Here is a 13,291-nt window from a genome sequence, read left to right on the forward strand (position 1 = left end):
CTAACTCTTATATTTGCCTGGTACAATGGGTCCTGATGCCTTTCCTCAGGGATACTCAGGTATGTGGCAGTAGAAGTCCATTGTTGCCTTCTGTAGGACCAAGATGATGCTGTGCTGGCCAGGCAAGAAAACAATGTTGCTGCTTTGGTTCTAAGTGAGTGCTGAACAGGACACAAGAACACTGGAAAATGCCCACAGCTACATAAATGCGGCTTTCCAGTGTGCCCTGAAGCAGCAGAGCCTCCAAGTGCTGCTGGTCTAAGTGGACTGCGTTAGCTAGTTTGGGTTTCTCAGAGTCCTGGAGGAGACATTGGACAGTTGTGAGATTCAGTCTCTAATTAGGTCCCTGTAGTGGTAAGATTGCTTCCTTTATAATCACTCAGTGGGAACTAGTACTTTATCCTCTGTACTCAAATTTTTATTTCTTTCACCCTCATTTTCTCTTCAATGCCTGGAATCTCCAGTCCACTGGATGACAGCTGCAAAAGCCTCTGACATTCACTTTAAGGATGATTCTTTTCAGCTGCTTCACATTTCCTTTTGACAAGCTCTTCTAGTGATATTTACTGCAACTAATGAATTAACTCACAGCTGGACCACTTGCTAGTCTTTTCAATCCAGAGCTGTTTTAAATCTTGATTAGCTGGTTTGATTTGTAAATCTCACAGGACTGCTAAGTCCAAGCTGTTCTGTCTTACTCTGTGTTCAGGAGACAGTTCCTGGTTATGCGGAGCAGCAGTACATTCAGGGGGACTCCACCTCTCCAGCAGGTAGAAAAACAGTTTATTATCCAGAGGAAGCAGTTCAGTTCACAGGGAAAGTTATTTAGATAGCTGGAAAAGAAAAAGTCTCGGTATTTTAAGCGTCTGTGAAAAACAATGCAATGCAACACATATTACATTTCACAAGCATCTTGCACAAGTGATATTACACAAATGCATCTTTCTCCATATTTTTGCAGATCCTCTTTTCTGTTTCTAGCTTCTGAGCACATCCGTAGCAGCCCAGCATTTCAAATTAGGATCCTTATTTGAGTTCAAACATGAAATTAGTCTAATTTGTATAGATTCTGCCCTCTCAAGTCCCAAGCTTCTTATAGGGGTCAGCAGGCTGTTGTGGCTGTCAGGTCATTTGCATTTTGGTAACCAACTGTGAGTTTAGGCACCCAATTTTCAGCGATTTGACTCCTAATTCTAAAAATTTGGCCTGGAGGTAAGCAGCAAACTGGAATTTGTAGCCCAGAGCCTGGGAACATGCTAGTCATGTAGTTGCTTAAGTTCGGGCTAAAAAGTGAATGCACATGCAGGCTCTTCACTTGTCTGAAGACTTACAGCAAAACAGGAAGTTATTAGTATCAGAGCCCAAACTGACTTGAGAGTCAAACAATATCAAACAAAAGGTGTCACCCCCTTTTCCTGTTTATATCTTGCTAGTTTAGAAGACAGGGGAGATGAAGAGTCAAAGAGCTTCTCAATTTGGTGCAACAAGGCAGTGGAAATCAAACTGGCAAACCGTACGTCATAACAGTAAATACATGGTATCTCTCTCCTCAAGACTTTAAAGTTTTTGCTGTACTTTTAAACAAACAGGCAACTTATTTTGAAATGATGGGGTGGAGCAGGACAAAAGAATGTAGTGCAATAGCATTCAAGAGTTTAGACAAAGTGAGCAGTAAATGAAACTACAGGGGAGGGTAATCATCTAGCTTGATATAATTATCTCAGGAAAACACTGTAACTAAAGAACTTCCTCCTCAGAAAGTGTCATTTGATTTTCAAATAACACAGGTCATTAGGACTACAGTTCCATGTTGTGTCTGCATGACGCTTTATCAAAGCAGAATCAAATTACTGCCAGGGTCCTGGGAGGAAGCTCTAAGGTAAAGGAAAAATACTGTATATGCTGGCTTACCACAACACAGTGTAGAAATGAGCAGAACTTGCTGGACTCATGGCCCAGCCTCATCACATCAGCACAGCACAGGCCAGACTGCACCCAGCCCTCTGTTTTCACTGCTGGTGAATACAGTATTTTCTTTCACACAAGGACAATTTTAAAAATTGTCTTTTCTAAAAGGGAACTGGACACAGTCCCCCCTTGAAAGATGAGATTGACCAGGAAACCCTGCAGAGAGAACACTTAGCATTGGGAAAAATGGAGTGCTGCCCTGTTGGGATGTGGGGTGGTTGGGTGCCTGAGCTCTTATGTGTTTCGTCAGCCACTGTGAAGGCAACAGAGCCTGGGAGCTGCCTTCCTGACCTCCATATTCTTAGAGGATTTCTCAAAAGACTCATGTTGGGCACAGAAAAGCTGGTACTGAACAGATAAAAGGCAAACTCCAAGAATATTTATTTGGTTTGACTTAAAATTGAGTAGGTCACAGTTCCCAGCATAACTTGGGTTTTCTTTAAAAAACAAAACACAAAACACTATCAGTAGGTGTCAGTTCCCTTGGAAAGGTTTCCTTTGTCTTGAAGGAACAAGAGATTGCATGTGAGGACTCATTTGCTGGGTTCTTTCACTCTTTCAGAGTTATCTGGAGGTTTGGCCCCTTTCTTTATTACCATCCTATCTTGCTGAGCCACTCACAGCCATGCAAAATAAATTTCTAGTAGGTGATCACTCCCACAGAGCCCTAGGCCTCTCAATTTACACTAGAAAAACACTCTTTGTACTGCAGAAGACTAAAAAAATGGAGGTGCATTTTCTTTTCTGCCCTTGATAAGGTTTTAGCTGCAAATGCAAGGCAAGAGTCACACTGTTTTCTTTCCACAGAGGCTGTAGATGTCAAACAAAAACATCACAAATTTCCTTGCTACCTAAAGGAAACCTGCTGTACATGACTTGCAGGCACCACCATCTCTGACAAGATTTGTTACCTACACCATTGATGTACAAATACTCAAGAGAAGGCCCAGTAATTGGCTGTCCTCCAAAATGGCCTCTTTTCTCCACTCAGGTCACTTTAGGGGGTGCTGAGTAAAGAGGGGTACTGAGTAAAGAGGGGTACAGCAAGCAGCTGCCAGGCTCCCAAATAGATACTTTTGTGATCATGGCTACAGTCCTTACTAGACTTTTTCATTGTCCCAAGCTTCACCGCTACAAGGGAAGGAAAAGACTGTTAACAAGAAGGCACAGGACCATGGGATGACAACATGGGTGGCCCCACCGGCTGGCAGATGTAGTTGCATGTTATAGCTGAGTCAGTCAACAGCTTCTTGCCGAAGATGTGGTCAGCTCCTTACTGGCTCTATTCCTGTGTTCCCACTCCTGCCTTTGATGACTCCTGCTCCCTAGAGTGAAATGCTGTTTCACATATCTAAACCAAAGAAATCAAACTAAATCAATGTCCTGGTTAGAACGGCTGGGACCAATTCATCCCTGGATGGGTGTAACCCAAAACTGTGTATTCTATAGCCTCCATGCCATTTCCCAAAAACTGCTGTCAGTAGAGGCCTGCAAGGTGGGAAGATGTTCCTGTACCCTTTTATGGAATTCCCTGCTCTGATATCCTTATATGGAATTCCCCGCTCTGATAAGAGGGACTGAGCATCCACATGCCCTTTTATGGAATTCCCTACTCTGAGGGAGGGACTGAGCACTCCCACCTGAACTGGAGAGTATATAACTGGGAGTTTCAGAGCCTTGGGGCTCTCTCTCGTGGGACCCAGAGGAAGACAGCAGACCACCGCTGCTCCCAACCAGGCTGAGACCACCACCCTCGACTGGACTGCAATCACCACTTCTGACCAGACTGCAGCAGCTCTCCCACCAGCAGGTTTATTCCCTCTCCCTTTGCTTTGGACTCGGGGGGTGGGCCAAGGTACACCACTTTTGTTCATACCCCGGGGTGCTGGGTTTGTACATTTGGGTTTTGTGGATTAAAACCAATTGTCTGTCTGTATAATTGTACTTATTGCATTATTTTAATAAATTGTTATTCTGACTTATAAATCTCTCTTTTGAATTGAGTTCATTTTGCCTTGCTGGTTAACTTTTAAACCAGCACAATCAAGTAAGTCTTGTGAGTCCCAGCCTAGGTTCTTAGCTGCTAGACCTTTCTTACAAATTGGGAAAGGAAAAAAAATAAGAAGAGGGCAGAGACAGGACCTTTAAAGGCTCGGATTCACAGTGATTCCATACTACTGCCCCTGCCCCTCCTTCTCTCCCCAGCTAACCCTCCAGCAAGCTCCAGTTTCAGACCACAGTGCTTCTCAGAGGCCTAGTCCATGGAGGAAACAAGCTGCTCACCAACTCCTTGCTCAGAACACGTCGGCCTATTCTGTAACCAGCAACCACAGCACAGATGGAAGGAATAACCTCTCACCTCAGCCTCACCTGGGTGCTGAGCAGGAGGCAAGAGCTGGGAAGCAGGATCTATAAATCCTGAGATTTACCTGCCCGCACAGTCCTAGCAGGTGTCCCAGTGATGGGTGGTTCCCACCTGAGCTCATAGATGAGGAGGAAAGGAGGAAGAACGGTTTCAGATGAAGTGGAATTAGGCAAGACAAAAGAGTGGTTACTAGCAAAAGAAAATGAATGATATAAATAAAGATACGAATAGTTTTCATGTTTAAACAAGAAATGTGAAGGGTGTGAAATGAAGCAGAATTAAGAGATTGTGTTCTGGAGAGTGAATGAGAGAGATTTACAGCTCAACATCAGTTCCTGTGTAGCTCAGGTCAAACACTGCTTTGCATCTGAAAGTCAGCTACACTGAGCACTCTGAAGGATCCCCTTGGCTGTCCATGGTCTACAGTCAAAAGGTAACGCAGAGCAAACCTCTTCAGGGCCTGATATGGCTCTCTCTTGTACTGTACCTGAATGCCTCACAAGTATTAATCTCATACATCTCAGGGGTGCAGGAGTACCATTTTTCCTTGGAGAATGAGGGGCAAAAGGCAGAAGGACAGGAGCAGCTTACCGAAGGGAGTCACTGGCAAGGCATAAACCTGGATATATATGGCCTAAGTCCCAAGCTAGCATCTGAACTTCCAGACACACCCTCTTCTCCTCCAAAACGTAAGAAAAGAAGAAACAAACCCAAAAGTATACAATAGTGGTTTAAGTAATTTTAGAGTCTTGGCTGCAACCTCCCATGCAGCAATCACCACGCAATCCTGGCTGCTTTCACTGCTACCATCTTACCTTTCCCTGTCAGGTTTTCTGTTGCATTCTGCCTGAGGCAGAAGCCATTTAAGCTTCGCCATTACTCTACATATGGCATGCCGTATCATGGGGTATCTCACAATTTTTGATGCTGAGTTGAGTTTTTGACTCAGAGTCGAGTTTTTAACTCAGACTATTTCATGTCACTTGTATCTGCCTTCTGAAGGTTTTCAACCCCTATAAGCAGCTGACAGAAGGAATATGAGTGCACAAGAGCCATCCATGCACATGGCTCAGGTTTTACTATCTCTGCTTACTCTGAGATTTTTGGTTCAGGGCAATTATTGGGGTTGCAGGCGATAGCTCTTGAGGGCAACAAGAATCTGGATAGTGAGCCTGATCTTAGGCCAGTGAGCCTAAAAGATCTGTATGCAGCAGAAGCTGCTTTATAGGAATGAGGTCCTGCAAATTCGTTTATGCAAACTGATGTCTGAAGTGCTGCTGGAAGCATTTATGCGATAGATATGTGACTATATGTTCCTGTTCCTAACTATTCCTATGTGTATCCTCTCTCCCTGCCCTTCAAGGCTTTGCTCTGAATATAGTGATGCATAATATTCCTCAGGAGTCTTGGGAGAGAATGCAGAGGGTCAAGTTTGCTTCAAAGCAGATCTTCAAACGTGTTTGTACTTATGGCACGAATATTCAGCACAGTACAGCACATAGCTGCCTGTAGCTTCAAGGCAAACACAAATGCTAAGAGGTATTAAACGCTCATAAACAAGATAGCCTGGAGCAGCTTATCAGTTAGGTGGTAATGGGTGGGGAAAGGCTCACTATATATTTAAAGCCCAGTTGTTTTCCCACTGAATTTTGCCATGTCAGTAACAGGCCAGGGAGAGGAAAACTCTCGTGTGTTTTAGCCTGGAAATATTGCTCAGGTCAGTCAGTTCTAACTTGCTCCTGCTGTGGCTCCTGCTCGCTGTTCCACCAGGGTGTAAGGGCAGCCTCGGGCCAGCCACTCTCTGACTCATGAGAGGAAAGAGACAAGGGCCAATGCCAGCTCCATTTTTGACAGCTGGGCCACCACTACGGCAGGTTACTCCCATGGCAGAATGGGGATTACCCAAAAGGATAAGAGATAATATCCCTGGCAGCAGAGGCCTTGCTAGCTGGCCATACAGGAGCATCTGGGGGAGTCTCTGCCCTCAGATTATTGTTTGGTTGGAAAACAAATGAGCAGATGAAGACATTATCACCCTCTGTTGCTTGATACCACTCTACCACCAAAGGCTAGAGTGGAGCTGAGACACAAGGACACTTTTACTATTATCTGAGAGAGAGGTATCATGATTAATCTGATAGAAATTAGTGGTGCTTTAGTCCCCTCCACACCTTCTAGGTGAATCATTTGGCTGGCTTGAGTTGTCTATATCATCTCCTATTAGGATCAGATGATTGCCAGTTCTGGTGCAAAGAGGGGACAGTCACACGGGGTAGAAGCTGTAAGGACCTGAGGCACAGAAGCAGTGCTGTTTTTGGTGGGCATAAACCACTATAGACCACATCTGAATATCTCTAGTTCACAGTCTTCTGTCTAGTCTAATCCCATGTCCTTGGAGATTTCAACTCAGATGCCATTTGGAGCAGCTCTGCCCTGGACATATGTTGTCTTCTGCCAATTCTGCTGCAGGGACCGTAATCTTTGCCAGCAGAGCAATAAAAACAGCTGGGTGGGTCAGTCACCTCACCATCATTTGCCAGAGCTTATTTGTCAGTGGCCTAAATCACAACACAAGCACTAGAAATCAGCCCAAAATGGATACAGCTATACCACAAGACCTGAAAATTCTCTGAAAATGTGCAGTCTAGCTCAATAAATAGTGCCTTCTCCGGAACAGATAATTTGGGTTCTCCAAGCAAAACAGTGCCAAAAAGAAAAGCAAATCACACCAATATTTTTGGCAATATGGAAACATCCCTGTATATTACAAGGTACTCAGTACACAGGCAGAAGCTTCCAATGTAGATCCACATTCATTTCTGCATTTCTGGAGGTGAAGAGGGGTTTTCAGTCATGTTGAGGTAATGCAACTGAGCCAACAGGAATTAAAGCTATGCCCTTTACTGCCTGTTGAGACATGGTGAAAGAAAGCAGCTACCTTAAATCAAAGGGTCCAGATTCAGGGAGGTACTCCAGCTAGAAATCAGAAGGCAGTTTACAGGTACTTTGATAATTTGAGCTTTTATCATTCCACAGGCCCCCAAGATCAGTTGGTGAGGGCTGCGTAAGTTTCCTCATATGGTATTTGAAGGCAAAGACAATCTACATTTGCTTCCCACAGGCAAGCTCAGGCAGCTACAGCGTGTTATAAAAAGAGGAGATTAAATGCAAGTTTTGCAGCACTACTGTCTGAAAAGATACAATCGGTTCTATCATTAGGAGTTTAGGAGTTAGGATTTTAAATCTGATGTAGGCACCTTTGAAGCACCAGTTTTGTCAAGAATATCCCATGCTTTGTCCTATCTTGAAAACTGAATTGTTTAGCTATTAGAAGAGATTAATGTAATCTCTGTGTCTATGAAATTGGATTTTGAAACTGCTTGCTTACTGTACTATCTCCAGTGCAGTGAATGAAATCTCTGATGGTATTCACGTTGCTATGAATTACGGGTCATACCTTGTTTGAGCCCAGCATGTGCTGGCATCGCCAATGGGACAAAGTGCCTGGCAGGCCACAGGAGGAGGCTCATTAGCTGGCAGGGAGAGGGAAGCTGCTGTTCTCCAGAAGCCACCAGCAACATACCATGTTGCTTTCGACCCTTAAGTGAGAGCAGGCCCAGTAAGAGGTGTACTGAGATGGCTGGGGCAGAGGGCACACAGCAGGAGCGGAGCTTGGGGGAGCTGGGTGGGTTTAGTCCATAGGCAGGGGGATGGAGGGTGATCTAACAGGAGCCTATTGCAAATCATGCCTCCCTCAATGGGGGACTGACAGAGCCCAATCCCTCCTGCAAGCAACAAATGGACAAATGTGGGACAACAAGTCCAGGCTGGAGCTTGGGAGAGGAGAATGGACATTAGGGAAAACATCTCCCAAGAGGGAGACTTTCCACTCTCCATGTTTGGAGGCTTTGAAGACTTCGCTAGACAATGCCAAAGCTGATCTGATGTAGTGTGATAGTCCTGTGCTAAGCAGGAGCCCGGCGGACCTTGGGCCTTCAGAGGACTCTTCCAACCAACATTTCTGTGTTTCTGTGCTTTTCCTAGTGAAGCAAATGAACACTGTTCAGCTCCATGGATATGTGTCTTTTTATGCTAGCTAAGGAGCTGGTCCTGCAGTCTTCCTTCTGAGAAACTAACAGTAAAGGTTAAGAAATCCTAGCCCCTCTCCTCCATGTTGCCTACTCCTCCCTCAGCCAGCAGCAGCATGTTGTGATCTCCTCCAGCCCACGCTTTGCCACAGAAACATGACTTGTGGTCCTGTATACGTGGTCTTGCCATAAGTGTTGACAGTCCAGCTGCTTCACTGAGATTCAAATGACAGAAGAAGGGATATCCCAGGGCAGGAGGCAATTGCTGCTGGTATTTCTGCTTCTTGTCAACTAACCCAGACCATGCTTCCTTGCAGCAGGTTCTGTTCCCTTGACGATCCTGGGGATAGTCGTTTATTTCTGCTTTGCACACCACAGACACTTCAGCAGGCTCCTTTTCTGCTAAACAGAGGAATCATGAAGCATTCTCTGGCCACCTGAAGCAATTTCTCTCTCTGGCCAGAGATTGGTAACTTCATGCACCAAACTCTGTAATGCTTGCTAGTTCTTTTCATCCTCTGGGCGTCCCCTCTTTTGGGAAAAGGGGACCTATTTGCTGAGTTTTTACTTACTCATCATGGCAGCACTGGCAAGACAAGCTTCTAACAAGGCATCCCTCTGCAGTGCTGCAGCCCTACAGTGCTGCCCTGGGTAGCAGGTAAAATTAAAAACATAGGTTTTTAAATGGCTATTTTTTCCTTTCTGCAGCAGCTGAAAACCTAGCTTGTTTTCTGCCTTTCCCAGAAGTAACCTTGGCTGCAGTGGCTTGAGAAGTGCCCTGGCAGTAGCAAGGTTCTTATTAATGACTGATTGCTGCAGGGCAATGGATGATTTGGTGCTCTGATACAGGGAGAATGGCAGAAGAGAAAGAAGTCAAATGAGAGTGCCTGTAGTTGTTATGCTTCTCCTGATGCACCTGGCAGAGACTGCAGAAATGGCTATATGACTGATGGAAGTGCTTGTGCAATATGAGGAGCCTCGCACCCCAAAACACCACAGGCACAGACAGTGTCACCACCAACACTGCTGCCCAACACTGATGGAAGGGAAAAAGAACCAACATCTGTGTCCTCTGCTCTCAGACAGAAAAAAAAAATCTTCTGTATTTTGATTTCTTTTGGACTTTGTAAACAGTTTTAGAGACTGTTTATATACAACTTGTTTTGTCCAGTTGGATACTTGTTCTGTCTGTTCTCTCCAGCTGTAAGCACCTCCTCACCAATTGCTGTTTCTTTGGCCAAAAGCTTTACTTTTGCCTTCTGAATTCCATAATGAATTGACAGCACACACATAAAAAGCCCCAGTAATGCCCTCAATGTCTCCCATGGCTCTGAGATGCCCTCAAGGCCAGACCCAAACCTCAAAGTGAAGACATGGCACTAAAGTGCTCCCTGATTCAGGGCTTCTCTCCACCCAAGAGCATGCCGGCAGCCGGGTGCCTGTGCTAGCCTTTTCACCCCAAACTATATTCAGTCCACAATGACTTGTTCCCAGCAGCTCCGTTTGTTCTCCTCAGCTGGCAGACAGCGGCCCCACAACCTTTGCTCACTGTCTCAGGTACCCTGACAGGGCCAGTCATTTTGGGGAGCTCTGCAGCAGCAGTATTGTGGTAACTATGATGATCCTAATTACAACTGAATCGAGACAAAATGGAAAGCAAAGATGGCATCATGGAAAAATGCACACAGAGCAGCTACAGTTCCCCCAGAGCTGCACTAGAACCAAACACTGCACCTTGCTGGAATGTGCTACAATTAGAAAGCCCACCTGCATGAAACACATTTTCATCTGTCAGGGATACAGTCACAAGGCCTGGGGGGAGCTGCTACACATGCTGGATTGTATGCATGCTTTGGAACTGGAGGAGTACCAGCAAGTTCTGGGAACTAACAACATTTTTACGCACACACAGCTTTGCATGGTCTTACTGGTATCTGAACGTTTGCTACTGCTTACAAGACAACTAAGTTCTGACCTACCTACGGAAAGGATCTTGGGTATTGCTTTTTAAAGGCACGTGGATAGGTCAGAATGGAATCATAGAATCATTTGGGTTAGGGTTGGAAAAGAGTTATAAGATCTTCAAGACCAACCATTAATACATCACCGCCAAGTCCACCGCTCAACCATGTCCCTCAGTGCCACATCTACGCATCATTTACATACTTCCAGAGATGGTGATTCAACCCCTTCCCTGGTCAGCCTGTTACAATGCTGGACAACCCTTTCAGTGAAAAAGTATTTCCTAATATCCAATGCAAATATTCCTTTCCCACTCTGAGACAGCAGCAATGCTGTCAGGTAAACCAACCCACAATCAAAAATGCCAAAATTTTGCGGTGACACCAGGCTCAGAGCCAGGTATTGATCTGCTGGCCCTGTTTCTTCCCTCATCATTCCCTGCAATTGGAATTATAAGGGAGAACAGTATCTGTGCTCCCGACCCCTTAAGCAACCATCCCGAAGTCCTGAAGTCTCTCCTGATTGCTCTTGGACTTCTTGGTGCAACTTCATTGCTGTCAACCTGAAAAAACAATAATGGATAGTAATCTGAGGGCTGTATGAGGCTACTTAGGAAAAAGCCCAAGTGACTGCTATACTTTACATTTGGTTCTACCTTCTCCTGGTGCCATGATCCTGCTCATATACATCCAATTTTTTCTTACAGTGAACTGCTTTGGAGCATGTGTGTCTTGTTCCTCACTGTCATGGTTTCAGCAAGGTCCAAAATCTAATTCTGATTCCTAGCCCCCCTCCCACATCTCAACCCCATGTGAGATGGGTTTTCCAGACAAAAACACGAGACTCAATATGGGGGGAAGGAATATATTACAAAGACTATACACGTGAATAAATACTATAATACATTACAAACAATCTTAACTCTATATCTATCTCTACCATGACAATAATATTTACAATGGGCCAAATCTCTTCTCCCTCCAAATAAAAGTCCAGGAGAGAAGAAGAAGAAAAGACCCCTTCCAGTCTGTGAGCAGCAGGTCTTCCTCTCTAGGCAGCAGGCTCTCTTCTTCTCTTCCACCAGAAACAGTTGCTGGCTCTCTGCCAGCACACACGAGGGAGGTTTCCAAGTCTCTCTCGGCCCCCGTCTCCAAACAAGGGGTCTTTCCATGGGCTGCGTAACCCCAGACACGGCCGCTACACCATGGTCATATCACGAAGCACCGGGGTCTCCGTGACGGTCTGGTATCCTCAGGGGAAATCAAGCCCCTGTGCAGAGCTCCCATGCTCTGCCTCAAAGATGGCTGCCAGCTTCTCTGAAGCTGGAGCAGGGGGGGCCAAGATCACCCCACACACACACACATTCCTTCGGCCGTCCTGGCTTATCTCTCAGGAGGCCATGAGCTTCCTAGCTCCTCTCAGCAGTGCATACTGCACTTTAGGACTCCTCTCAGTCCACCACCCCCTCCTCTTTCTCAGAGGGGTCTCTAGCGAGTTTGGGGGGTTTGGTTTGAGCCAGTTCTTACCCTCCGAAACTCTGTTCCTGCTGCTAGCTTGGTTCTACTCCTGCTGCTGCTTCTTCCTTCTCTTCAGACATCTCTGTGTCTTCCATGCAGCATACTGGCTTCTGCTGCTCCTTTTGGTCCTTATCAGTTGGCTCTTTGCCACTGCTCTTCGGACGCTGCTGTGTCTACTGCTGCTCCGTCTGCTCCCAGCGTCTCCCAAGGCTGCCTACCGGGAGAAATTCTCCCAGCTCTTAGCCACAGGCACTCAGCCCAGTTCTGAGTCCCTGCAGCCCCCCAACCGGGGGCTGGGGGGGGGCAGAGGCCCCCAAGGGGCCAGAGCCCCTTCTCCTCGTGGCCTCTACAACATGGCCACCTCTTCTTCTCCAAAGTACTACTGCTTCTTTTTCCGGTCTCCTGAGATATGTTTATATTTTGCAGGAGCACTGATTGGTCAAGCCCCAAGGGTCACCACCCCCTGGGGGTTACCACTTTCTTAGTTTCAGGGGGAAACCTGGTTCAAACCACTACAGTGTCCAATGTAGCATGATTCGGCTTATGAGCACTTGCTCTTAGGGACCATAACAGTGACATTAACAAAGTTAGCAGAATCTCTATGATAAAATGCCTGGTTATACTATTAATAAAAGCCATCCACATATCTATAGAATTATTAGTTAATGCTGCTCTGCCTTTGGCTAGTGAAGCATAACTAGGTTATAAAGACAGATTTGTATTGATAAGGCTTCTAGACTGAAGAATTAAATTATATTTACCATCAGCAATGTGTTGTTAAAAGTATGAACTGAAAACTCACTAGTCACCAACCTTTAATATTGCCTGAGCACCAGAAAACTGAAAAAGAAAAGTTCTTGACTCTGGCCCAATAGGGCTGCCACTTAGATATTTTTGAAATTTAATTGAGCAAACATCATCATTCCTAATACAAACCATCTTGCAGTGAGCATGCTTCTGAGGGCTCAAAGCAAAGCAGAAAGGAACACTAGAACCCTTAAGAGTCAGAAATTATTCCCATATTAGGTACTATTTCCACAATGAGCTGCATTCCCAGTTTATCCATTTTCATTATGCCAATTTATTGCATTTATGTGCTAGGGATGTGTGTTTAGATTAAAACCTCATTTTTGTAGGTGCTACATGAACAAGTAATGAAACAGTTCCTGCTCCTGCAGACTCCAACATAGTGCCACGGCGACCTGGAAGCAGAGGATAAAGGACATGGCCAGTAGGGAGAATCTGCAAATTGATGTGTCCAGCAAAAAAGCACATTCTTCAGAGTAGGCGAAACCTTGCTTTTAGGAGAAAAATTGTACGGCACGAAAATGCACATGGGCTATGCAGACATCTCATTTATATTTAAGGGTAGCTGTAGTGCTGTGTCTCAT

The 13,291-nt window shown here is 45.4% G+C and overlaps 2 long non-coding RNA genes across 3 annotated transcripts in view; both read right to left on the reverse strand.

Annotated features, from left to right (window-relative positions):
- Nucleotides 1-10,688, reverse strand: part of LOC113964990 — a 30,553-nt gene extending 19,865 nt beyond the window's left edge. Inside the window, exon 1 of the long non-coding RNA XR_003533393.1 lies at nucleotides 4,925-10,688. This is a non-coding gene — a long non-coding RNA (uncharacterized LOC113964990). The remainder of the gene's footprint in view (nucleotides 1-4,924) is intronic.
- Nucleotides 10,689-10,846: 158 nt separating this feature from the next.
- The window catches only part of LOC113964991, a 44,016-nt gene continuing 41,571 nt past the window's right edge, over nucleotides 10,847-13,291 (reverse strand). For both annotated transcript variants that reach the window (XR_003533398.1, XR_003533397.1), the window contains one exon: nucleotides 10,847-10,945. This is a non-coding gene — a long non-coding RNA (uncharacterized LOC113964991). The remainder of the gene's footprint in view (nucleotides 10,946-13,291) is intronic.

Source organism: Neopelma chrysocephalum, unplaced genomic scaffold (assembly GCF_003984885.1).
Source record: "Neopelma chrysocephalum unplaced genomic scaffold, ASM398488v2 Primary Assembly neopelma1_43, whole genome shotgun sequence".
Lineage (NCBI taxonomy): Eukaryota > Metazoa > Chordata > Aves > Passeriformes > Pipridae > Neopelma > Neopelma chrysocephalum.